Consider the following 27,500-nt stretch of genomic DNA (forward strand, 5'->3'; position numbering starts at 1 on the left):
GACTTTCTCCTCGCACAAAGAGCCGTGGTCAAACAGAGGAGAGTAGTAACCTCATCCCCCCCCCCCCCACGATCGGTCTCTCTGTTCCCAGGCTGCAGGTGTGTTGTGCAAAGCCCTCCAAAGATGATTCCGATCTGACAGACCCCCCCCCCCCCCACCCCCCGAAAAGATCCGCCCGTCTGCATCCCACCGTTCCTCCTCTCCTATAATTACATCTCTCCACTGCTCTCCTGCTTTCCTGTCTGCATTCTGAGCGCGGGGGAGTCGGGGGTTCGTTGGGGGAGTCGGGGTTCGTCGGGGGAGTCGGGGGTAACGGGAAAGTCAAAATGGAAGGACGACGGTCTCCCGTGGCGTCTGGCTTCGCTGCCGAACCTGTGTCAGGTTCCTTCTTTGTGGTCAGCTTCGCAGCTTAATGGACGACGTCGGGGAGTCGGCCTCTGACATCACTTCCTCTGTGTATTTGCTCAGCTGGGCCCCATTTTGGCTTTTGGCTCTGGCTCGGAGGGGTGGGTTGGCTACCCCCACCTACAACACTGCAGGCTCAACTAGGAGATCAGGATAATGGGACTAAGGGCTTGATGAGGAAATACAGCGGGAAAAAAGGAACGTGTTGGAATGCACGTTGTGTGTGTGTGTGTGTGTGTGTGTGTGTGTGTGTGTGTGCACGTGCATCATGCATTTTCAAAGTTGCGCACACTAGCATGCGTTCACGTGTGTTTGTGTGTGTGTGTGTGTGGGTGTGTGTGAGTGTGTGCACGTGCATCATGTATTTTCAAAGTTGCACACGCTAGCATGTGTTCACGTGTGTGTGTGTGTGTGTGTGTGAGTGTGTGTGCACGTGCATCATGTATTTTCAAAGTTGCACACGCTAGCATGTGTTCACGTGTGTGTGTGTGTGTGTGTGTGTGTGTGAGTGTGTGTGCACGTGCATCATGTATTTTCAAAGTTGCACACGCTAGCATGTGTTCACGTGTGTTTGTGTGTGTGTGTGTGTGTGTGTGTGTGTGTGTGTGTGTGTGTGTGTGTGTGTGTCTTGAAGACTTCATGCAAAGCCCTATAAACCATGTGCACTACTGGATGAAACACAGGAAAAAAATGATGAGAGTTTATTGAATGGCTTTTCAAGGCAGGAAGCACCGTCCAGAATGGCTAGAAACCCATGAGGATTCTATTAGGCCAGTTGTGTGTGTGTGCGCGCATGCGTGTGTGTGTGTGTGTGCGTGCTTGCGTGTGTGTGTGCATGTGTGTGTGCTGGACAGCGCTCAGAACAGCCATGTGGTTGGCACATTGAGCGACTTACTGCGGGATTTTTCATACGCCATGGGGACACTTCCCACTCGAGGACAGGGAATCTCCAGGCATGGCACTGGACAGGGCAGCGGTCAGCCACGGAGAAATCCACCAGACCGGCCACCCTTCCATTCCCACAGTAGTGATTACTGTAATTTCTCAACATCAATCCCAAAGCCGCGCGCTGGGAAAAGCAGGCCGAATTCATCGAGGTACGTGTGGGTGAGAGACTTGAGTATTTAAACAGACCCTCGCCCCGTTCTCGCTTGCCACCGTCCCGATGCGTTCGTCTGTCAAACTGTGTCTTAGTCTCCAACTGTGGTGCTAAATGAAATATTCTAGAGGCGCTCACTTATTCTCAGTTGCCCCTATGTGTGTCTGACTGACTTTTTTTTCTCATACTTCCTCTGCTTACCTACCCCGATCTTGTTCTCTCATTTTCTGGGCATTTCTCCATTTCTTTCTCTTTCCTTTCTTACTTTGTTTGGCCTTGAAACTCCACCCCACCCCACTCCCCTAACCCCCCACCCACACCCCCACCCCCTCTGGCTTTACCCCCCCCCCCTCCCAGCCTCCCCCAGTGAGCAGATGTAAATGTAGTATGGTCTCAGTCCTCTGTTCGGCGGACAGGAAAGCCAAGCGTCTGGTTCCCAGGCTGAGGTTAGTTTCCTCTCCGCGCCACGAGTCAGCGAATCGCCGCGCCCAACGAGGCGGCGGAGAGGCGGGGATCTCGAAGGTCCGGCGTCGCCAGACTAGTCGCCGGCTGGCTTTCTCTAGCAGACAATGTCTGGGTAGGCCGTGGATCTCGGCACGCTCTCACTGGCATGTTTAGGTATCAATTCCTGTGGAGTTAGCGTGTAGCTAGCGTAGCTTCTCCTTTGATCACTGATGAGAAAAGAAGTGTTTTAGGTCATAAGCTCTGAACTCCCAGTTAGCTTTAGAACTTTGTTAGCTGGATTAGGCCTATATTGAGGTTCTGTGATTGAAACATGTCCGTGCGCTTACTCTGAAACACCGCTAACATCCATCGCATCGCCTACGCCCTGTACCGTAAGCTCCAGAGCAACCGTTGAACTGTTTATCTCAAAGCAGTGCCTGATAATTACTCCGGTGTGGGACAATGTGTGTGTGTGTGTGTGTGTGTGTGTGTGTGTGTGTCTGATCCGCATGACGACAACCAGACAGGCGACCCTTCATCCCATCTCTGGGCCACGCCTTGCCACCGTGTAACGTGATTAGCCTGATCTCGTTAGCCTGAGACAATGGGCGTGGCTGTGCAGGAGCGGCCTGGCGGGCAGCAGCCCTCTGAGAGGTGGCAGGAGCCCGCCTGGCATCCGAACACGGGATTATACCAGCGTCCACGCCATCGCTTCGTCTGTCACCTGCCGGGAGGGGAATAGGCTTTGTTCGTTTGGGGGGGACTGTGTGTGTGTGTGTGTGTGTGTGTGTGTGTGTGTGTGTGTGTGTGTGTGTGTGTGTGTGTGTGTGTGTGTGTGTGCTGCATGTGTGTGTCAGTGTGAATGTCTGAGTGCTGCTTCTATACACTGTTGTTAAAATATTCGCTACTGGTTTTGAATGGCTAGCCGGAATAAGCGTATGCTAAATGCCACATAGCATCTATGGTTTCAGCTGGATGATGTCTGAAGCCTACAGTATGGTTTCAGCTGGATGATGTCTGGAGCCTACAGTATGGTTTCAGCTGGATGATGTCTGGTGCCTACAGTATGGTTTCAGCTGGATGATGTCTGGTGCTGTAGTAACCAGCGTTCATGAGAAACCAGATCAGGAAAACAAACCCACCACGGTCAGCTGAGTAGGCGTCTTGAACCGGAGCTAGCCTAGCGTCTACCTGCTACCACAGGAACCTAACACAGACTATGGCCGACTGGACTTTGAAAAAACAATGTACTATTTCTGCCCTCAGGCTGTTTTGTTTTTGTTGAGTAAAGCTAAATAATAATACATTTTATTTGTATTGCACTTTACATTTAAGAAAATCTCTAAGTGCTAAAAGATGACACTGGAAAACAAAGCTGACGCTGGTAAACACAAAGAAACCTCTCTCGCCCCCCAAATTGACTTTTGAATCATAGCCCTGTTGTAATCTTGTTAATCAAGTTGCGAGTCCAAGTACAGTACTCTGAGGGAAGGGACAAAGATTGAATATGGTTCCCATGGTCGGGTCACCGATTCAACCGATTAATGCACCGTGATTTATGCAATTCATGCATGTTTGGGATTCCTGCTATGTGGGGGTTCCATTATAATCTGCCTCCATCTTAGAAGTCGACTTCTGTTACCATAGCAGCTATTTTGGGCTCATCTGGCCACCTAGTCAGTCCGTTTACATTGTTGCTATGGAAACGCGGGTCCCGGGGCCTCCCTGGGCTTTCGTCAAACTTTGTAGTTTTGATTCATTATGGGAGGGTTTTAACTGTTCCCACTCTGACCCAGCTAAAGGCTTAAGCCGGAGTATCAACAAAAGCGAAAATGATCCTCTGTACACGGAGCATGCAAACAGTAAGGCGTACGGGACGGTCTGGTTATGTTTCTCACGTGAACGTGCAGAACGCAGACGCGCTCGGATAGTTTGGTTTTCATGTCTTCCATGCCTAGATGGAGTGTTAGATGGATGAAGGCGGGGTGTGAGAGGGCGCTCACACACGCACACACACGCACGCACACGCACGCACACACACGCACACACGCACACACGCACACACGCACACACACACGACAGGCAAAACGTCTCAATCCTAGTCTATTCAGCCTCATCTTTAGCCTGCCAAGACTTAAGACGCGGGCCCCCAAAACGGGCTCCTTGTGTTCACTCCCCCTATCTTCAACCAATCCAGCGTGACAGAGAGAGAGAAAGAGGGGTGGAGGGGGGGATGGAGGGGGTAAGTATTGCGAAACCCTTTTGCAATATCTCAAGCTAATCTCCCTACCCCCATTACAGTGTGTGTCACGTTCCAAACAAATGTTTATCCATTTTTTATTCGTTTTCTTTCTTTCGCAAGGACGGGCTGAGCAGAGGTCAGAGGTCAGGGGTTGATAGCGTCCAGGGACAAAAGGACGTGTGGTTTAATTCCCATCAGCGTCTGGGGGGGGGGTCTCTTTTATAGGAGCTAAACAAACAAAGTGTCCCTTGACCATCCCGCTGAAGACCAGGGTCCGTTGTTAACCCCGATATAATATGTAAATACAGGTTGCTAACAATATAGAGGGACTCTCTTTGTGCGCCTAATTGTTTCTGTTCATTAGGAGAGCGTTTGGCGCTAACAGTTTGTTTATTGTTTGGCGGAGGGGGGGGGGGGTTACTTTGGGGAGATGTGAGAGGCCAATGTGGAGTGAGCGTGGGGGAGGTGGGGGCAGTAGGGTAGCAGAGGGGTGAGGGGTGCTGGGTAATCGTGGCGGTACACGCTCACACAAGACGCGCCTCTGTGGTCTTTGATTCAACGCGCTGCCGACCATGCAAATGCCCTTGGCCCTGGCTCTCCCCCGCTCTCTCCATCTCTCTCCCAGACAGGCACAAAAGAGGACGGCTCCAACAGGCACCCGAGGACCCCCGGGGGGCCAAGGCCAGAGTACAAACAGCCCGCGCTAATCTCCTGGGAACAGGGTCTCCTACCCCCCCCCTTAGATGATGGACACACATACACGCACAGATACTAATATATCTTCCTTAAATCTGCATGTCCTCAAACTCACAGCCTCGCTTGCGTGCTCTCAACTCTTGGTCTCATCTGATGCTTTCAGGCCTACCAAGTACACAAGTGCACAGTCACACATATACTGTATAGCATCCATACTTGCTCACAGTCAGAGAAACAGAGAGGCAGTCAAACACAGACACACACTAGAACTGCACGATATTGGGGGAAAAAACTGACAAGGCAATATTTATTTCTGAGATAAACATTGCGATACGGAAAAATACAGAAAGAAATACAGGAAGAAAGAGTGATTGTGGTTGGTGGTTCGCTGTGCATGCAGAGCGAGCATGTCACCCACTAGCAATAAACTGTGTATAAATCGGAGTAAATTGTTTTATCAGACAGACTTCTCTTGTAGATGAGTCATGGAAAATGTGAGCAGTGCGGTTGTAGTATGACGTGTTAGAGTGAATTTGCCTAAAAAATTATAAAAAAAAGTGCACGTCCTGCGTTGTGATTGTTGGACATGCGCACATTGCCATGACGATGCTGGAATGATCTATTAGGCAGCCAGTATGCATGCGCACACACACGCACACACACACACACACACACACACACACACACACACACATACACGCTTAACAACATTTCCAGACAGGGTGGAAATATGAGGACCTGTTACAGTACAAGGCTACACCAGCAGACTGTCTCGCTTTGAACTTTTAAACTTGGCTAAAGGAAGACTTAACAGGGGATTGAGAAAGGTATTCCGATCTTATTGGCCTAGCACTGTGAAGCCACCATCACACAGAACCTTCTTTGCAGAAGATGGGACGGTTTGAACTTGAAAGTTGAACTTTGAGGGGGAGTTAAAGGTGCAGTAGGCAGTTTGGCTCGGAACCACTTTTTGTTATATTTGTTTATTTGTTTATTTATTTATTGATTGCTGTCGGGATGTAATGAGAATTGCATCTCATTACATCCTGACAGCAATCAATAAATAAAGTGTTCTGATACTAAAATGAAATAAATCCTTAATCTGTGGAAGTCGCAGGACTGTAATAAGGACGTCCAATCATTTTGAGTTGCCAACTTGAAACGATTGGATGGCTCACCTGCCTGTCAACCTACGTAATACCTACTTGCCTAGTGAGTGTCATTTGTTTTCCCCAACCCAAAACCCAGCTTAGAGGAGTGGCTTTGGAGGGAGGCCTGAAGGGAGGGGTGAGGATTTTGTCAGTTGCATTTTTCAAAATCTTAAAAAAAAAAATCCTTAGTCTCACAGGAAATCACAAACCACTTACTGCACCTTTAATCAAAATCTTTCTAATAGAGAATGAAAGTGAACCTAATACTGGACTTGGGGCAAATACTTACATGGGGAATAACTGGCTAGCATGCCTTATTAAATGTGTACACCTTTTGTTAATAATGTATTTCAGTCATGTAGGTTCAGAAGCTTGGTGAGGTCACTTTAAAGACAGTCTCACGTGAAGCTTGTAGCTTTTCCAGGCTGCGCCAGAATGGCCGCCGTGCACAGAGCCCCTCACAGGCCTGCTTCTCCACACACATTCCTGCTCGATAAGGTCACTTTGAGAAGCTGTTTTCCTCCTTGACGTTAAAAGCAAAAAGCGTTCCCCTCAACGTCTACTCAAATCACACACACACACACACACACACTCGCAAAAACACACACAAACACTGGTGCGCTGAGGAAGCTGACACGCTGTGGCTGATTTCACTCTGAGCTGTGAGGCTTTGGGGGCTGCATCCCTCACGCAGTCTGTTAAGAGGCCAGGCAGCACACACACACGCGCACACGCACGCGCGCACACACACACACACACACACATATACACACACGCACACACACTTGAAAGTCTGCCCTTAAGAGCTACTGTATAGAGTCCATATCTCTCATTTCCTTATTTCAGTCTACAGGCATTTCAAGAGGCTACATTAAAATATTGCAGGCTTACGACTTACATTACTAACTGCCTACGAAGAAAATGGACAAAAAACAGGTCAAACAGACTCAAGTAACAGAAATCTGGGGGATGTGTATTTTTGGTCGATAATTCCACTCTCCCTCTCTCCACTCTCCCTCTCTCCCTTCATCCTCCCATCCTCTCCATCACCCCTTCATCCATCCTTCTCTCCTTTCTCTTCCCGTACAACCGGTGCCTAGGTATTGTCTTTCACTAGTAATATATTGTGTTTGTTCAATGAATTGAGTGAGAATGTTTCTTTGTTGTTGTTGTTTTGTTTTTTTTGGGGGGGGGGGTTGAGCAGATGGCCGTGCAGCACCAACTATCACACCTAGTTACCACCTATGCCCACTTTTCAGCCAGAAAAACCCCCTGTTTACACACAACAATATACAAAAATACACACTTTTGAGAGAGGATGCAGACTGGTTCTGGCCAAGAGCTGTAATCAAAGTTTCACAGCAACTCAAGCGTCAACGTCCCCCGCCATCCCCTTCCCCCGAAATACAGTACACACACACACACACACACACACACACACATCATGTGGTTGAAATCCAAGAGTTTGTTAAAAAAAAAAAATGCACTGAAGGCTGGGTAATAGACAGTTTTACCGTAAATCCACTTATGGAATATGGTGCCGCCCATTAGCGGCTTCTGTTCAGCAAACCCGCTGTGCGTTGCCCTCACATGCCCAGCGACAGACCAAGCCCAGCGACAGACCAAGCCCAGCGACAGACCAAGCCCAGCGACAGACCAAGCCCAGCGACAGACCAAGCCCAGCGACAGACCAAGCCTCTTAACTTGGGGGATCTTCACTTAAAAAACGAGGGTGAAAAAGTCTTGTAAGTGAGTGATTGTGGTAAGAGACTTATCCATCCCTACAGCCAAATGCAAATTACTACACTGTGTGCGTGTAAACATTACAATTGACCTTGGTGAATATCCATACTCTGTGTGTGTGTGTGTGTGTGTGTGTGTGTGTGTGTGTGTGTGTGTGTGTGTGTGTGTGCGCGCGCGCGCGTGTGTGTGTGTGTTTTGGTGACTGAGAGGAATGGCATATAATTGCACTGCCAGCGCTGTTAGAACAGCTAAAATTTCAGCAGAATTCTACATATGTAGAACAGCTTTCAAAATAAAAGTCTCTAAAGTGTCTAATAAACCATGCTGAATCATCGCTCCCTCCAGTATAAAAGAGGGCCTGAGTGTATCCAGTGCTGTATCCAGTCACCTGCCGGGACCTCGGGTCACCTGGAATAACCCTCTCCTTAACTCCGCCAGCAGGAAGTGTGTGAGTGACGTGGTAACCAGACACACTGAGGTCACTTCAGAAGGTCCCATCTGCTCATATGGGGGATGTGTGTGTGTGTGTGTGTGTGTGTGTGTGTGTGTGTGTGTGTGTGTGTGTGTGTGTGTGTGTGTGTGTGTGTGTGTGTGTGTGTGTGTGCGTGCGTGTGCGTGTGTGTGCGTGTGTGTGTGTGTGCGTGCGTGCGTGCGTGTGTGCGTGTGAGCGCTGGGCCCCTCCACCACGCATGCTCTCTCTCACAAGGCTGTGATTCTTCAGCTTCCAAACGTGAGCCAGCAAGAGGGTCCTGACCTCTGACCCCAACCCCCGCCATCCCTCTTCCACTCTGGCCGACCCCACATCCACACAGACCCCCCCCCCCTTTCCATGTCCTCCTCCCACCTTTCTCTCCGTCATTACATCCTTCCCTCTCAGCCTCTCTCCCCCCCCCCCCCACCAAGCCCTCTCTCATTCTTCCTTCTCCTCTCCTCCCTCCTCTCATCCTCCTCTCTCCCCCCCCCTCACTCTGCTAGATCACGTGAAGACAATGAAGCCCCCACATGGCCATTCAATAATGGGCCACAGATTTCTGGCAATGAGAGGGGAGGAGAAGTTTGAAGAGGAGGTCGGGGGGGGGGGGGTGCGGAGACTTGGGAGACATTGCCTCTCTTGTACCTTGAGAGGAATTGGCGGATGCCATTGGTGGATGGGGGGTGGGGTGCAGCTGACTGATTGATTTGTAAAAAGCCGATGAATTCCTCCTCTCGATCAGAGTGGACAGGAACCAGGCGGGGGGGGGCCGGTGGGGGAAGTGTTCAGCTCAACCTTCCCCCGTCCGACCCCCTTGAGCTGGTAGCCATGGTAGGTGCCGGGCTTAGAGCAGGAATTCCACTCGTCTGCGAGGTCGACGACTTGTTAGAGGGAGACTGTTGTCAAATGGTCTTTTTCCTGTCAGTTCATACAAGGACCCTGACAGGCTGGGGAGAACCTAGCTTTTGCTAGCTGGCTTGCCCGTCACAACAGTCATCAACAAAACCTTGTTTGTCGTCTTCCTCAGTTGCTTTTGAAATGACACTTCAAATTGACTAATTTATATATTTAGAAAGGGTACTTTTTCAGAATGAATGATGCAATCTAGACCTATGTATTAGAATCTGGACCCATGTACTTCAACCTGTAACTGTTTTTAATTATTATTATTGTACATTGCATTTGTTTTGTTGATTTGATTTGTGTCTCTGTGTAAACCGCAGTGCTTCACAAGTATACATGTAAATAAAGGTTTGAAATGAAATTAAATTAAATGAAAAGGAAAAGTGTTCCTCGTTTCCGTTCCGTCGTTTTCACGCTTATACAATAAGTGTTGTATTTTTTGTGTTCAAAACATTAGATACTACATCCTGTAGCATGAAACACCAGCAGATGGCAAAAGACCCCTGTGGCCAGTGATCAATCATCATCGCTACTCTTGAAAACCATTACTTTTGGTTGGAACTAAGTTCTTAGAAGCATAACGTTATAAACTAAGGGGCGAATTCACTAAAGCAAATTGCGCCCGCTAATTGCACCATAATATTGCGCGTCAGTTGCGCCCGCTATGTGCTCCGTTTTAAAAACCTATTCACTAAAGACATTGCGCTAATAATATCCCAGCGCAAACACGCCCATTCGGTGTTTGCGGCTGAGTGCAATTTGCTGCTGATATAGGAAATGACTATAAATACTGCGCATACAGCGCATACAACTCGTATGCATATCATTGGACGATGGCAGACAGAAAAAGAAAGATACGATTTTCAGACAGCGAACTTGAAGGCCTCACGGACGAGGTTCAAAAACATGTCTCACAGCTTTCGGCAAAAAAGATCACGACTGCAGCAAAAAATCATATTTGGGGTTTAATTTCCCAATCAGTCAGTGCCATTTGTGTGTGTAAACGCGGAAGACTGCAAACGGAGGTGGAATGATTTAAAAAGACGAACAAAGGAAAAATTGTCATTTTATGTTATGCAAGTTGCAGCACGATGATCTGGCATACTTTTGGGGGAGTGTATAACATTGCCCCACCGGTACGATCTAGGCATCTAAACGGCTTTTCAGGATTCCAAATGTGCACTCAATCACACCGCGCGTCCTGATGTGAGCCCAGTTGTACGCCGCCTCTCCAACGTTGGAAGGATTACGCACGGGAGTCATCATCCATGGCTGAAGATGATACCTGCCGTCACCTATGATACAAAAGCAAAATATTTTCAAGACCATTCAAATAAAACAAATATTGTGTAGGCTATGTTTTTATTTATTTATTTATACCTATATCGGCCCCCAGCTGTTCAATGAACAGCTATAGGGAATGCGCAGTTTCGCGTATAGACTATTAGCCTATAGCCTACGCACAGTTTCGTGCTATGTAGGCTATTATATTCATTGGGGGAGCTTGGACTCGCTGGGGACGGGTGGAGAGACGCATAGTCAACTGAGCCTCCCCAGACGCGACTTCATCCTCCAGTTGGCTGAAGAGCTGCGCGCTCTGGTGTCCAAAAAGTTACCGCGGTGGTTCTAGTGTTAAATCAAAAAGTGACCTTCTTCTAAATATTCTCTCACGAACAACATGCCTGGCATTGCGATGCCTTCGCCTCGCAACAATCTGCCATGATCAGCGGACAGGCTGGCCGCGACACACCCCTTGCGCTTAAATACCACCACGTTTCTGAAAACGGTATTAATTTCACTTTAACTGCGTGAGGCAATTTGCGCCGATGTTTGTGAATTGGGCGGGTTTTGCAATAATGTTCATTTGCATAGAAAGGGGAACATTCTCCGCCCATATTACCTAATTTAAATATGAGCTAATAACACCGGCGCAGAGCAACGCAATGACGAACGCAACGCAGTTAACACCGTATTTCACCCTTTGCGAGGGCTTTGTGAATAGCAAACATAATTTTTGACTTATTTGCACAGGCTTTGCGTCAGGAAAAGCTGCGCAATCCTTTAGTGAATTCGCCCCTAAGTTGTGTAATGGCTTATGAGCAGAGATGGGTAAGAATACATCAAAATGCATCTTATTACAAAAGACAAAATACCCCTCAAATAAATGTATCAAGATAAATTACAAAATACTGGTGCCAGGAAATGTATCAAGATAAAATACATGTATTTTGTATTTTCAAAATGCATGTATCCTCAATCAACCTGGTCTCACTTGGCAGACTTCAGAATTTGACGTTTGTCCATCGCCTCCAAACGTCATTTCTAGACGGCATCATACAACTCCAAACGTCATTTCTAGACGGCATCATACAAATGATGAAAATAACGTATATGCGTGGAGGCGCTCGGGCAGCGAGCATTGAGCAATTCCCCTGTGCGCCTGCCCGCACGCCTCCAGGCAGGGGTATTGCGATATGTGGAGCGAACCCACTAAGCGCCGTCCGAGTACTGTAGCTCCACTCCTGGGTCCAGTTTCGTAAATTAGCCTGATCCCTGTGTCCACAGTAGCTAATGGTAGCTAATAATAATGACTGTAAGAATGTGAGCTAGTTAATAATAATGACGGTAAGAATGTGAGCTAGTTGGCTAGCTAGTAGTGTTGTTTGCTAGTTGCTTGTAAAACGTTGTTGTTGTTTGCTAGTTTCGCCAGCTAGTTTTGCACTCGGTGTTGTCTCACCAAAGTTCGGTGTTGTCTCACCAAAGTTGTTTGAACCACCCGACCCACCCTCAAAAGCGCTCGCAAATTTATACCCCTCTTCCATCACCTGTTCCAATGTGAACAACCAATCAAAAACTTAGGCCTATCCCACATCGTCTGCCGACGTTTATAACTGTATGATGCCATCTAGAAATGACATTTGGAGGCGATGGACAAGCGTTGAATTCTGAAGTCTGCCAAGTGCGACCAGGCTGCCTCAATATAGACTTTTTTTTTTTTTTTTTTTATTATTATTCCTATTTATTATCTTTTAATGCAAATAGTAAGACATGGAAAATGAAGCAGTAAACCATGAGAGGCTGTGGCTCCCAGTGATTTTGGGAGGTGAGGCGGACGTGAGGCGGACGTGAAGCGGACCCGGGACTCCCGCGGTGTGAACCACTGTTCTAACCAGCTATGCCACCGAGAAGCTCCTCATCAGCTCGGGTGGACGGTATTTACACTGGGGGAGTGAGTTAAACCAACAACTCGCTAGCTACTCAGGGACTCACCAGGACTTTCAGTCGGTTACTCTCACCCTCCTAGACTCACTCCAGATCCACAGGGGCATCCGGGTCACAGCACCAGTGTAGCTAGCTTACTGACTCACTTCTTTAACCAACTGCCACATGCATCGATCGTTTTGATCTTTAGCCTTTATCTACATGTCATTCAAGCGCATTGTGTTGTCTCTGGGTATGAAATGTGCTATACAAATAAAGCTTTGATATGATTGATAGATTCAACATGTGCACTTTAAAAAAATATATATATATATATTTTATATCAGTATTGCTGTTAACAAGATAAAAATAAGATAAAGTTTGAAAATACAAAATGACTCCACTGTAAAGTATCTTGATACAAATTACATTCATTTTTTCAGCCATGTCAAATACAAATTACAAAATACTCAAAAGTAATTAAAATACGTATTTCAAATACAAATAATTGAAATACTGCCCATCTCTGCTACTGGTCATCTGCCGTGCCATGAAGTAACTGAATTATTCATACCACACACGGAGCTGGAGAGCAAAGGTTCAGAAAGTGAGAATAAGCTCCCTCCATAAATAAAACGTTGGATTTGAGTCCACCAGGTCCCCGTCCCTCTACGGGTTTGTAAGCCTAGACTAATGTTTACCATCGACTGCACACTTTCAAACAAAGTCTTCACAACAACACTAGGAACGGCTCTTACATCTGATTCTCATTAGACGCTATTGGCACAACGACCAAACAATGTTGGAAGATCAACATTTCCTGAACGTTTATTATTATCCGCACTCAGTACGACAAGCTAGAGAGACAATTTATTATGACCAATATGTTTACTTAATTTGGGGTTGCGAAGAAACAGCCACAACGGCTGCTCAACAAACCACAACGTTCGTTCCTAGGAAAGATGTTTCCAAAATCCCTTAAATGCTCTGTGCCCCAACAATGTATACTGTAGCAGGCAATATCCCATTGACATGAATGTTTGACTTGCAAATGTTAGGTTTAAGGTTACAGGTACTTACTGTATCTCACGCTAAGATTTCAACTTAGGGTATTAAGTGATATGGCTGAGTTTGGGGTAGGGATGAGGGATATGTAGTAGATATGTAGTAATTAAAAGTGTTGCTAAAGACCTTGGTGAATCTACCTCACACAACTTGTCACTTCATGTCAATGTGGACTTAGCAGAATGGGTCGTCCTTCGATGCAATAAAAAAAAAAAGTATGTATCGGAAGAATTATCATTCCATCTCTGCACGAACGTAGGAATGTGACCTCTTTGTCCTCTCTTCTCTCATCTTGCCTTCGCTGCATCCACTGGCCTTACCAATGGACGGTCACCTGCTTTTCATTTGGGGGGAAAATGCACCTCAGGCATTCCAACCCCTCCTTCCCTCCTGCCCCTCCCTCTCTCCTCCACTCAATATGCATTTCATCAGAGAGCTGGATCCCAGGGAGGAAATTACTCAGTCATCCAGAACTGAGGAGAGAAAATCCCCCTTTTTCACAGACCATCAACAGCACTGTTAGAGGAGGGAATACAGAGGGTGGGTATTGATAAAACACCATAAGTCTAGTTTTTGTATTCATAGTCTGCTTCCGATTTATAGTCCAAAAATATGATACAGTATGCAAAAATATTGCATCTCCTTAAAAATGCAGCTGCAGCTCTGCAAGATGTGCTGTGAATACAGCAGGTGAAGAGATAGCCTACTCTACGTTGTACTCTACATTGTACAACTTAAATAATTTCAATAATTTCAAAGTCATTCAAGATCATGAGACTAACAACACATGTTGGGGTTCACAGGTCAAATGCATAGCTGGAAGAAACCAATGATTCAGCCATTGCTTCTCAAGGGAACAATGAATGAACAAACCCCATGCTTCAGTTTAGGAAAGATAAAACTCCGTCACTTCTCTACTCAGACATAAACACAGAGTCTATCAGTTATTCTAACTCGCCATACAACTGCTATCATGTCTGACAGATCACCTTGATCGGAGCTACTGTACACCTTTGGTGAATCCCCCACCTCAAACATTCTGGAGGTGGCCTTGTTTATAGTTAGCCTCAACTGTGTCCGAATATGGGGCGGCTGTAGCTCAGGAGGTAGAGCGGGTCGTCCGATGATCGTAGGGTCGGCGGTTCGAATCCCGGCTCCTCCTGTCCACATGTCGAAGTGTCCTTGGGCAAGACACTGAACTCCAAATTGCTCCCAATGAGCAGGTTAGCACCTTGCATGGCAGCTGCCGCCATTGGTGTGTGAATGTGTGTGTGAATGGGTGATTCACAGGATGAAAACTGATTTAATTAGGGTAATGTACAGTAGATGTTCTGGAAATAGGCATACAGTATCACTACGGCTTTAGTTTTGAAAAGGGAACTCCAGATACTGTAACATGCCCTGGAATCGAGGGAAGACGTCTTATCCAGCCACATTCCACATGAAATTGAGAGACAAGAGAAGGACCGTTCATTGTCCCACAGAGAGAGTAACTTAATTACACAATGGTATGCAACGACATTGATGCATGGTAAACAAAGGTGTTTGACTTGAAACAAAGCCATTATAGGAAGTTCATACAAGTTCAATTTCACTCCATATCAACAAACATTTTAAAATCCTCCGGGCTTATGCTCTTGTTTTGCGAAAACAAAACATTTGACTCTCTCACGGGCTTTTGTGCCAAAGCAGAAAATCTAACATGCCTTATATTGTGCAATGTTGGCCAATTGCACAATTAATAGCCAGTACAACTGTTCCTGCACACATCGTCTACTTTAATCTGCTCAAAGCCAACCGAGTTCAACATCATAAATTAGTCATTTGCCAAGAAAATAAAAGCTTGTATATCTTGACAAAAGTTCTAAAAGCTGGCTTGATGATTGATGTTTTGATATAAGCTTTTCGAATCGTTGGTTGACCTCCAAAAGTGCTCGGTGTCCCTAACTGACATGCATCTGCTACAGTATCTCCCCCCGCAGACATTTCTGTTATATTGGGATGATGCTGGGAAAGCATCTGTAGTGATTGGTCGTTTCCCAGGCGTTTGGGGACAAAACCAACATCTGATCTGGTCAAACCAAACCACCTGCTTAATATAACTGAGCAAAGATAGGTGCCCTTTTGGGAGAATATTTAATGCTCACGAGAGGCTGAGGTTTCGCCGTTGACCGTTTAGAAAGATTGACATTTAATACACTGCATTCAATGAGTGGCCATCTCGAAATATTCCTTGGGAAATGGTGATGGCTTGGGGAAGGATACAAATTATGCTTGAAGGAAAAAAACAGATTCAATGAGGATGAAATATTTCACTTCATAACCGATTGCATATTGCAATATTAGACTTGCTATAAGCACATCCAAGTTAGAAATGTTTCCCAGCCTCAAGAAGCAAACACTACAAACAGATCATAGAACACTATCTGAATGTCAAATTGTTATTAAATACAGATAGACCAAGCATGTGGCAATGGCATCGCAACAAAAGACAACCATACACGTTTACACAACAGGAAATCCGGACTCCCTGAGCTTTCGCTCAGCTGGGGGCCATATAGGGTTTGTTGACACTGACAGTTCTGGTGGCCATTGTTAGGCAACACTCTCCTTATCGTCCAGATCAATTCAAGTTCTTGTTTGATGCTGACAACCAGGAAAGAGCACAGATCTTTTTTATTGCATTGATCGATCATTCGCCGCTGGCTTCACAGCAGGCCAATACACTGACAGACTGTTCCTATCAGTGAGCAGAATCTCAGGCTGTCGGGGAACCAGTCCATTAATTAGCACTGCTGTAAAAGACAGAGGCATGGTCAATATGAGCTATGGGGGGTTATCAAGCCAAAGAAAAAAAGAGTGTGAGAAACACATTCTGAAGGCTACAGCACACTAACTTACACGTCCATAGTCCAGTAAAAGCCTCTAAAAGAGACTAAGTCTCCAAAGGGTTAGAGATGTTGTTCACCAGCAGCTAAGAGAAAGAAGGATAGAAACGAGGAATAAAAACATTCCTTCATTACAGGTGAAGATAGGTTGAGCTCATAAGCCTGCATGTTTCACACACACGCACACACACAAACACAAAAACACACACACACACACACAGAGGGCTGGGTGATGTTATTGACATATGAGTGAAAAGATTGCAGGGTCTACTCCTCCATTTTCAATTCAGTCTGGGCCCCCAGCTTTGGGGGGCCCACATGGGTCCTGTCGGCTCTTTGAAAGCATAATTACTAACAGGTCCCCACACCTCCCTAGCCTTGCTGTGCAAAAATGTTGGCTGAAGCCTATAGTCAACTCACTTCCTGCTTAGTGACCTCTGACGAGGTGGTTATTATCGATTTCGCATGGAAAGTCTTCTTGTGCTGGAGCAAAACAAACACTGAGACAGTACTGGGACAGACACAAAGATATCTGTTAAATAAAACAACACAACACAGAACAATGGAATACATGAGAAGCACCACATTTCCTACAGTACCCCAGTTCACCATGCCTACAAAGCACCGATTTTAATGGGTATTTTTGTTCTGTGACGTAAAATTCAAAAATAAATCAGAGCAAGAACCCTGAAGACATTTTCGAACCCTGCATTCATCTCAAGGACCGACGCCAACTTGAGTGTTTAGCCAAGCTCCAAAGCTGCATCATCTCCTTATATAGCAAACTCTACCTGCTTTGGCAAGATGGGAGCCAGAAAGAACACAAGACCCCATCTGGTTGAGCTCAATATAATGTCTGAGCCTGTGCTTAGTCCGAAAATCCAAGGGAACTCAAATGCTGAGGCACACGGGAAGGAGCTGAGACCTGCTTGGGATTTCATAACATTTCATATTGCTAATTTCAGTGAATTACGTCCTTCAATCTGACCACAGTCCTGTAGTCATTTGACAGCAATGTTGCCATTTGGTCTTCAAAGCCATAAAGGATACTCAGTTTGTTTATGTACCATAAGTATGCTCCAGCCTGCTTTAATGAGGAGGTTATTCTGTCCACCCTCCACACTCATGCCGCTCAACGAGACTAAACAGTTTACGGTGAACGAACCCCCCCCCCCTCAAAAAAAAAGTGTGATCGTTACAGCCGGAGATGAACATCAAAAAGAATTAGGGTTCTGAAAGCCCGCCAAGGCCCGGATCAACTCTCGCCGAGCGACGTGAACCTAGCGAACGTCGACCGTGGCATGCTTCACCTCTGGAGCTCCTCGCCACCACCAGTATGAGTCACTACCCAGCATCTGGGTTGCTTTCTCAGGCAGCCCGTCTTGTGTGTGGTATGTTTGGATTTTCGCATTTGGCTCAGGAAAAGCACAGACATTCGCTGTCCCAGCGGGTCCGTGTATGCGGGATTCCGACTGCATGTTATTGAAACCACACGCACAACACAAAATAGAAGGTCAAACGGATGACTAATGCCAGACCGCTAACTAAATCAACATTGAATCACAAAGAGGTGATATATTGTGGAAGACAGATGCTGTCTCGGACTGATCAAAACATTGCCTTTCCCATAAGCCCCGCTACCCATAATCCCGCTGTCCCGCCAGTGCACTCCATGCATGTGATGTGCACCAGCTCATGGGTACTGGCAACCGTGGAACAGAGCAACGGAGCAGCGCAAGTCGGAATGATATGCACTATGATGTGCATGTGAAGGATCATTTAAAATGGGATACCATTAGATAGTGATCAGATGGTGAAAGAGAGACCAGTAGACAACGTAGCAAGACTGTGAATGAGAGACATTCAGACACAAAGACAAGAGGTTGGAAAGAGAAAGGCGACCTCTGAAGTCTGTCACTCCAGTCTGGAGTTCAATCCATGTAGACAGGCAGAGAAGGAGAAAAGAGGTTTGGGGGCCTAAAAGTCCAACGGAGCATAGAGAAAGTGGCCGGGGGCGTGGCTGGGTGAGCGTGGGGCACACAAAGCTCTACTACTTCCATAAATCGCCTGAGAAGGGTTAAACTCCCATCTGCATTGTGCGAGGGGTGGCGGCATTCCCTCTGGGCCACCGTCTCAAAGTGTGTGTTTTTTTCACTTCGTTCCACTCCAGAGCCACACCACGAGTAAGGGGAGGGGACACGAGTGTAGGCCGGCTCCAAGAGAAAGCATGTGTCCGATTGAACTGGATTTCACGATGATGAAATGGAGGAGGCATGCTGAAAAGCAACTGCATGGCAAATCCATTACAGCTACAAAACATTGGAGCAACGCAAAGCCAGATGTTACAATTATAGAAAATGTTGCCGTATTTCTGAGGGGCCCCACATGTGGAGTGTTTTTTTTTTTCAGTCAAATCAGAGGTAATCCCAGGAAGTGCATGGTGGAGGGAGAGAATTCAACTAGCTATCGGCTGAGAGAGCAAAGACGAGGCATGAAAGCAATGTTGAACAGCAATGAGTAGACAGAAAGGAAAGAAGAAGAATAGTCTACATGTGCTACTCAACCTGCAACTCTACAACTTACTGTACTGAGTCTGTCTGAACACTACTAATCCTAAATGTATTTATGGATCAATCGGTCCACTACTAATCCAAAACTGATAGGTGATCTCCAACTAGCACAACCAAACTACGTCAAAGCTTGATTTTGAGCGTGCGTTCTAGATATACTGTACATGTACCCCCCACGAAACTCGAACCTTCATGACTTTTCGAACTACACCAGACTTCCTTGAGAATGGGCCACCGCAAAAAGCTGGCCTGTAAGCAAGACACACGTGGGCTCAAGATTGATTCATTGTAGGGTAATGGACATTGATCAATCCATTAAGCTCTTTGACCTCTGTGACAGCTCGGAGGTTTAGCCAAGGGTCAATATTTGCTTTGGCTCACGGTCGAGACGGTGTTCTCTGAAGTGCATTTGCAACAACAACTCGAGCACCTTGTTGAATCTGAGGCTCTAGTTCAAAAATTCCAGAATATCCCTTTAAGCCCTTGCGTATTGGTAGAAGTGGCCTTCAATGCGCGGCTACAAATCCCACAACTTCCTTCGTTGCGGTTTTCTGTCGCTCTCTCTTGCCTGCTGAAAGCATTCTCAGAGTTGATGCTCCTGGCGAAATGTGTGTGCTTTTTTAGAGGACATAGTTGCTGATTGTCCTTTTCCCCAAAAAACCTTGTGAATCTTGCACCAAACCCCTTTTGGATCTCATCAATAATTCATAATGTTTTTAGGAAGGGCGGTCATAGACCGGTGTTGGATTTTGTACCCTTCAGAGGTCATCTTTCACCCAAAATATCATCCATCACCTTTCTACATCCCCAAAGCATCTCCTTTTTATTTCCAGAATGCGTACTGTCATTTCATCTTGTTCCTCGAGCCATTTCCCCCTGTCTGTAAACTGGACAGTCTTCGTTCATCCAAGATGGTCCAGAGGTTAGGGGGAGAATTCTCCTAAAGAAGCTCTTTCCCCATAACGTCTTCTGCAGCTGTAAACACATCTCTCTTCTACGCTCCTGACAAGCAGGGTTCCCCAGCCACCAGAACCGAGTTCCTAAGACATTAAAACTGAACCTGTAAATGATATAGTGCGGCAGCCTACCTTAAAGCGCAAGTGTCATTCAGTACATTTGAAAAGCATCATTAGCAGAAAGATCCCTTGAAATAAAATGTCAGCACGGAAATCCCTAAATCCCTGAATTCACTGACTATATTTAAACGCCTGAGTGCTTCTAGTCATAAATATCTTGCAGTCAACTTAAATCACAATGGCTTTGAAACCAGGCAGAATTAATGTTTTCAGTCAGACCCAAGTGTGCATTGGCAGTGTAATCACTTCAAGAAAAAAATCAAAGCTAGGGTAGGTTTGATTGAATCCAGCCCCTAAAGTAAGCCACATTGTAATACGGCCCCTCTAACGCAGTCCATCAGTGACCCAAAGCTTAGCTGGGGGGCTTTGGGATCTTTTAACAATCCCCTTGCCCCCACTCCTCCCCTAAAGAAAGAATGCTAATTAACTGATCGAGGGGTCAATAAGATTATCCTGACCCATACCCCTGTAGCTCCTCGAAAAACCCAGAGTTCTACCAGAGGGCAGAGATAGACCAAGGAACCATAACGATGTAGATCAATACCCTACTAAGCCTCCTCTTCTCTCCACTCCTCAAACTGAAAAGCCCAACCAGGCTGAAGACAATATGGACGCCCATCAAACATCGTCAATCAGGGTTTTGCTGTCCAGTTATTTTGAAGCGGCTCAGATGAGACGAGGAGAGGAGGAAAGTAGACAGTCTCTGGAGAGTTGTGAGACCCGGCGGCAATAGATATTAATGAGAAACACATCCCATGGACCGTATAGGGCACACACCCCTTTGTGCACATGGAGACACACACTTCTCCACACATGCTCGGACCACAGCACAACTTGGCGAGCGCACACCCACACACGGACACACACACACACACACACACAAACACACACACACACGCATCACAGAGAGCAAAGCACACAGATTAAATTATACAAGAGAGCAAAAATAGCTTTGTGTCCCAGCCGGTCAGAGCCAAAGCAAGGGAGCAGGAGTCCTCTAGCCTGTGTCAAAACAGACCAAGCCAGGGATAGAGGGAAGTCCACTGACAGACAGAGAAAAATTCTCTCCTTCTCTTTATCTGTCAATAACATCACCTCTGGCCAGTGTTGCTTCTGACAGTATCACCCTTTCTAGTAATCCCCAACAGCGCCAAAATACTCCCACTGTAGCCCCCCATGGCAAAGCAGACCACCCAGCTGACCCCAGCACAACACTGGCCCCTCCACTCAGACTGGGCCATCGTAGAGCAGACTACTTCAGACACACTTATCTACTGTAGATAGCACCGACTCACAAACATGCCTTCCTAATCACAAACGCACAGACACACATTCAGAATACACCCACAAGTCATTGCACGCACACACACACGCATACACGCACGTTTAGAAAACAACACACACACACACACACACACAAAGCACTAAAACACAAGTCAATGCACATGCACACTTAAAATAGTAACACACACACACACACGAACACACTGACACATGGACCTCCCCCCCCCCCCCCCCCACACACACACACACAGCTCACCCAGAACATGCAGGAGAGGCAGACCCAGGTACGGGCTTGGCCGGCCAGGGCCGCGGGCAGACTGAGAGACACAGACGGCATCGTGCTCTTCCTCCTCCAGGTTTCCGATGCTGCTGCTGCTAGTATTCCAGACCAGGCTCAGCGTTCCTGACTATTCCACAGTGGCCAGATCTCCAATACAGAAAACCCATGACCAGCCAGGAGTCAGACTGCTGCAGGCTCTCCTCCTTCTCCTCTCTCTCTCTCTCTAGTGCTCACTTGGTCCCCTCCTCTTTCACTCACTTGCTCGCTTGATTCCCTCTGCTCTTTCACTCTCCCTCTCTATCTCCCCCGTGGTGTCCTTCTCTCTCTCCGTCTATGCCTCTTCAATTTATCCCTCCTCTCTCTCCCTCTGTCTGTCTGTCCGTCTCTCTCTCTCTCTCTCTCACTTGCTTTCACCAACTCTGTCTTCCCGACTGCTGAGCCCGGGTGTCTCTCTCTCTCTGTGTCTCTCTCTCTGTGTCTGTCTCTCTGTGTCTGTCTCTCTGTGTCTCTTCTCCTCCAGTGAGGAACTTTCACAAAGCCTTTTGGGGTCAGGCAGCTCCCTTCTCCACGGGAGCGGAGGGGGAGGTGTCTAGGAGAGAGAGAGAGAGTGGGGGGGGGGGGGGGGGGGGACCTCCACTCATTCTCCCTCTCTCCCATTCCTCCTCCCTTAGCCCCTCCCCCCTTCCCCCCGCCCTGCCCACTGACCCCCCTCTCTCCTTCTCTCTCTTCATTCTTAATTTCATTCATTCTTTGAAATCCCCCCCTTCGTCCTCCTCATTTTCTCCTCGTCCCTCCTCCTCTCTCCCCTCTCTCTCTCCGTCCCTCTCACCTAACCCCCTTCCATCTCCCAGCTCTCCTGCTCCTTCAAGTCTAAGCTAACTTTGCTTTAATTTTTCATTAGCTCCCTTCTACCCCCCCCCCCCCCCCCCTCCCCCTCCCCCCGCCTGTCTCCGTGCGGCTTCCTCGGCCGTCATCACTCCATCTTTCTCTCTCTTCCTCCCTCCATCCTTCTCTCCCTCACTTCAAGCTTCTCGCTCAGCCATCTGTGAATCTCCTCTGAGCTGGTCTCTCTCACCCCCCCCCCCCCCCCACCCAGACCCTACGGTTGCTTCCTCCCCAGAAATAAACCAACTCCGGAAAACACATTGCTTTCTTTCAAGGCCAGAACAGTGCCATCAAAAAAAAGGACCCCCCCCCCCCACCACCACCACAAAAAGCCTCCTGACCCCCCCCCCCCCTCCCTGCCATAGAGAGAGCACAGCTAGGCTGGGAAGCAGCGCTGCTTCATTAGGCTCTCACCGGTCACCAATGGCCACGTTAACCCCCCTGACTCCAGACCCCCCCCCCCCCCCCCCGTGCGCCTTTCAATGACAGGGAGCGGAGCGCACGCTCGCACACACGCACGCACAGATGTGTGATATAGAACCACACACGCGCACACACACAGACACACACACACGAGTATCCTATACACACGCAGGGAGTCCCAAGTATAAGTATACACAAATACACACCCCTGTGCATCTTTCACTCTGCCCTGTCTCACACAACCCCCCCTCCTCGTCAAACTCAAACCACACACACGCACACACACACTCACACACACACACACACACACACACACGCACACGCACACACACACACACACACACACACACACACAGAGTGAAAAGTACTAATCCCCTGGTATTTCCTCTGGGAAGCCCTACAGAGATGAACCAGCTCAGAGGGGACAGTGTTAAGAAGGAAGATAGCCCCCCTGTTAAGCCTCACCTCTATACTCCAAACACACTCTAACCCCAACATAACCCCTGTGTGACCTCAACACCACCAAGCAGGACCGATGTGTCTGCACACGAACATCTTAGAACAGCGGCAATTTTAGTTACAGTAGCTCTGATAAAAGATAATTTGGGGTTATTATTGTTATTTTGTTCACCTCATTATCTTTTTATTTTTTTATGGAGACGTATGCTATCATCATTTAACTAAGGTAAAATCAATGCTTTTGAGTGTTTCATTTCCAAGAATTATTGCATCGTCCTTATCATCAAGCACTGCGCTGAGTAGGGAGCAGAGATATTCTTTTTTTCTTTTTTTGGGGGGGGACAAAAAGTTGCAATGGCCACGATCGAAAAGGATATGTTTGACTTTATATGACTTTACTGTTTATAAGTGAGTCTTCTTGAATTCTAGCCATTTCAGTTCGATTGTGTTAGCATTAGCATGTCGCTAACGCCTGAAAGAGAGACAGCTGAAAATGTTGTCCATCAATCAACAACATTAAGTCTCTATGTCCAAAATTATGCACTACCCATTTAAGAATAAAATATAAAATATTTAAAATAATTCAACATTGGTGTTTGTTTTTTAGAGTAATCAGATCAGAATTATGTTATTATCATACATATTTCTTTAATTTGTAGTGAAGGCCTATTAATTGTGCTGCTACTGGTACTTATATTCTGACCCACCAGACATTAGCTAAGAAAAAAATGTGGCCCGATGCCAAACCTGACCACTGGTCTACACAAGAATTGACAAGAGGTGAGAGACACAGCATCATATATTGAGAGCTATTCCTGAGCACACGATTGGCTCATTGAACAACGTGTTTGAATGTTCTCTATTACAGATTAGTTGTACTCTCACGAAGCTAGCGGCACTTACAGCTACGAGACTCTAACCTTCTCTCCTTACCCTCGCCAGTTCTGAGGTCACCCTTGTGTGTGCTATCATCTTTCTGTTTGTTGATCTCCAAATGCAGTGTGGAAAGGCTGAGGATATAGTGTTCTCAGACTGATATAGTATCCCTACATATAGGCCTCTATGACATACGTTTGATTTTCCCCCCAATTCTGTTTACATTTTCTGTTTTATTTTCAGATTTCACATTTTTGGGAGGAATTTCTACCAATTCTTCCCTAATACTAGGGGTGTAACGATACACTAATCTCACGATACGATACACGATATTGGGTTGATGATAACAATACGATACGATACACTAAGGGCAGGTGTGAAGCGTTGCAGTAGCGCTGCTGTTCACACCAATAGTGCATTTCTCCACATTTGTACTCCACTACACTTTATGAATTTAGAGCTCAACTGTTGTAATATCATGGATAGGCCTAGACAAAAGACGTGTTTGTTACCAGCGTTGTGTAGCCAGCGATACAATAAACATATCACGATATTGTTTTCCCCTTGACGATTCGTATTGTGACGTTTCTGTATCGCGATATATTGTGGCACGATATATTGTTACACCCCTACCTAATACATAATATTTTTTAAGCTGATATTTTTTTAAGCAGAGTTAAAAAGATGCTTTAGCTTTCCCAGTAATTGAGCAACGCACCTCTATAACCAACGTTAGCCAAGGATGTTAAAAGCCGGCAGCCACGACCAAGCAGACAGATGTCGTCAGTCCTTCTGTTAGCAGGATTACACAGAAACTACCAGACTGCTTTCCATGAAACTCAGGGGAGGGTGTAGCAGGGGCCAACTTCAAACCCATTCAATTTTGGAGCGGATCCGAATCACGGGTCGTGTCCCCAAGCCGCCCAAACACAGCCGGACATTCACCTCCATTCATTTTTTGGACTAGGATTACGCAAAAACTAACAGACTGATTTTCATGAAACTCGGTGGAGGGGTGTAGCGTGGGTAACCTTAAAACCCATTAAATTCACCTCCTTTCATTGTCAATTGGGGGTCTTGAAACGACCATATATCAACGTGGGAAGGTCACAGAGACACAGGGTTCAGACTGCTATAAAGCTCTCGGCCAAACAAATGCAGAAATACCAAACATATCATGTGCGAGCCCACAAAGCCACGAAATGCATTCATGGGCGGAGGTCTGTGCTCTCCAAGCACCATTTCTAGTTGCTCATCGTATGATATTCCAAATAGCTCATTACCTCTCCCCGAGAGACAGCGCAGGGTGAGAGGTAATGTTTTCGGTGGCTTGTGTTCACGTGTGGATTTATTTGTTTGTTTGTTTGTTAGCAGGATTACACAAAAGCTACCAAACTGATTTTCACGAAACCTGGTGGAAGGGTGAAGCATGGGTCAAACTAGAGTCCATTAAGGTTTGGAGTGGATCCGAATCACGGGGCAGGTCCACGAGCCACCCAAACATGGCCATGGTCATTCACCGTCATTCATATTTTGGACCAGGATTACGCAATAACTACCAGACTGATTTTCATGACACTCGGTGGAGGGGTGTGTAGCATGGGCCACTTTAGAACACATTCAATTTTGGTGTGCACAGAGCCATGAAATGCATTGATGGAAGGAGGCCTGGGCTAAGTTTTCCAGAGGCATTGTAGCGCTACGTTCATCGTAGCGCTACGATGAACGCCATAGTTTACGATGAACATAGCGCTACGATGCCTCTGGGGAAACTCGGCCCTGTGCTCTCTGAGCCCCATTTCTAGTTTAGGAGTGCAGAAAGACTCACACACCTCCATATATGGCAAAGAAAAATCTTGGCGAGAGACTTAGGAATAAGTTGATGAAAGATTTAATAAATGCTCATCGTGAACAGTATGACACTTGATGAAGGTCTCATGAACGAAACGTTTGTTCACTTTTTTATTTTTTAGCACCTGAGCTAAAGTCTCTCGCCAAGATTTTTCTTTGCCATATTTGGAGGTGTGCGAGTCTTTCCCATGGATGTATTGGTCTTTCCCCACTCCTACATTTGTATCGTTTGACCACCGCACCCTCCACCAACAACTTTAAGAAGGACAATACTAGGCGCAACAGTCCTCCCTCTACCCCCATTTCTAGTTACTAATATTTTCACAATTCGTGTGTACTTGTGTGTTCATTTCTGAAATCAGTTTTTGGAAGTTTGTGCAATGATACAATATCCCTAACCTAATCCCACACCCTAACCACAAGGAGCTGAACGCCTAACCCTCACCATAACCAAATGGAGCATATTGAGACATGCATACACTTTGAAATGTTCTAATGCATCTAGGTACTGCATGAAATGTAATGCGTTGCTATCGAGAAGTGCCAAAGCTTGCAGTGTTTAATGCATTCAAGTTTTGCACATGTACGTACCGATGCCTGAAACCAAAACCATGATGCTGTTTCTAACAAACGATGCCCACTCATTTATTTGACATATAGCATAAATATGACCTTGTACATGTTCAATATTTCAATACTTCCACCACACCACATAACGGGTAAGAGAGACCCCTCTACCTGTTAAGAGAGACCTGGATGGACACCTACAAGTAAATGGAGAGATGAGAAGGGAGAGCAAAGCATGGAACAGACACTTCAATGATCCAAAAGGGATCCAGAGAATGCTAAGCCGGATAGAATGGCTGTTTAACTTCCAACATGGTATACATCAGCATTTAGTTAAGACATTGGTTTACTTTTTCTTGCACCTTAAAATCTTGTTCAATCGGTGATATAGGTTAATCTTCAGGTTTCAAGACAAAAAAAAAATCTAATCTTACCAAGCATGATTGAAATGATTACCTCATGATACTTAACCCACTTTATATGCCACATGATTAACTAATATGCGTATGTACGTAGGTCACAAATCGTCTTGAATCACTCACATTTAATGCATGAATCAGAAAATTATGGCAACATGATTCACGTGGAATACATGTGATATACTTACATACCTCAGAGCTAATCAATTCTCAGTTAAATCAAATGAGAGCTGTAAAAGTCACAACGTTGTACAATCTCTGAACAAAGCAAACTCTCCAAGCCTGGCCCAACTGACCATGATGTTTGGGAATAAGCAAATGTATATTTTCAATACCTTCATAGATTCATTAAAAAAAGAAAAAGTTATAGAACTGTGTGTAACACTGGAAGAACCCTTCAATAGAACCCTTCAAGTCAGTAAGGTTCTATATGGAACCTTTTTTGAGGTCAGACAGAACCCTTACGGGTTCCAAACCACACCCTATGAAGCTTTAAAGGGA

At 46.3% G+C, this 27,500-nt stretch overlaps 1 protein-coding gene across 1 annotated transcript in view; it reads right to left on the reverse strand.

Moving 5' to 3' along the window:
- Positions 1-27,500, reverse strand: part of tns1b (tensin 1b) — a gene marked incomplete at its 5' end in the record, with an annotated part of 185,352 nt that overhangs the window by 129,059 nt on the left and 28,793 nt on the right. The gene's annotated exons all lie outside the window — the stretch shown is intronic.

This window comes from Borostomias antarcticus, assembly GCF_949987555.1.
Source record: "Borostomias antarcticus genome assembly, chromosome: 17".
Lineage (NCBI taxonomy): Eukaryota > Metazoa > Chordata > Actinopteri > Stomiiformes > Stomiidae > Borostomias > Borostomias antarcticus.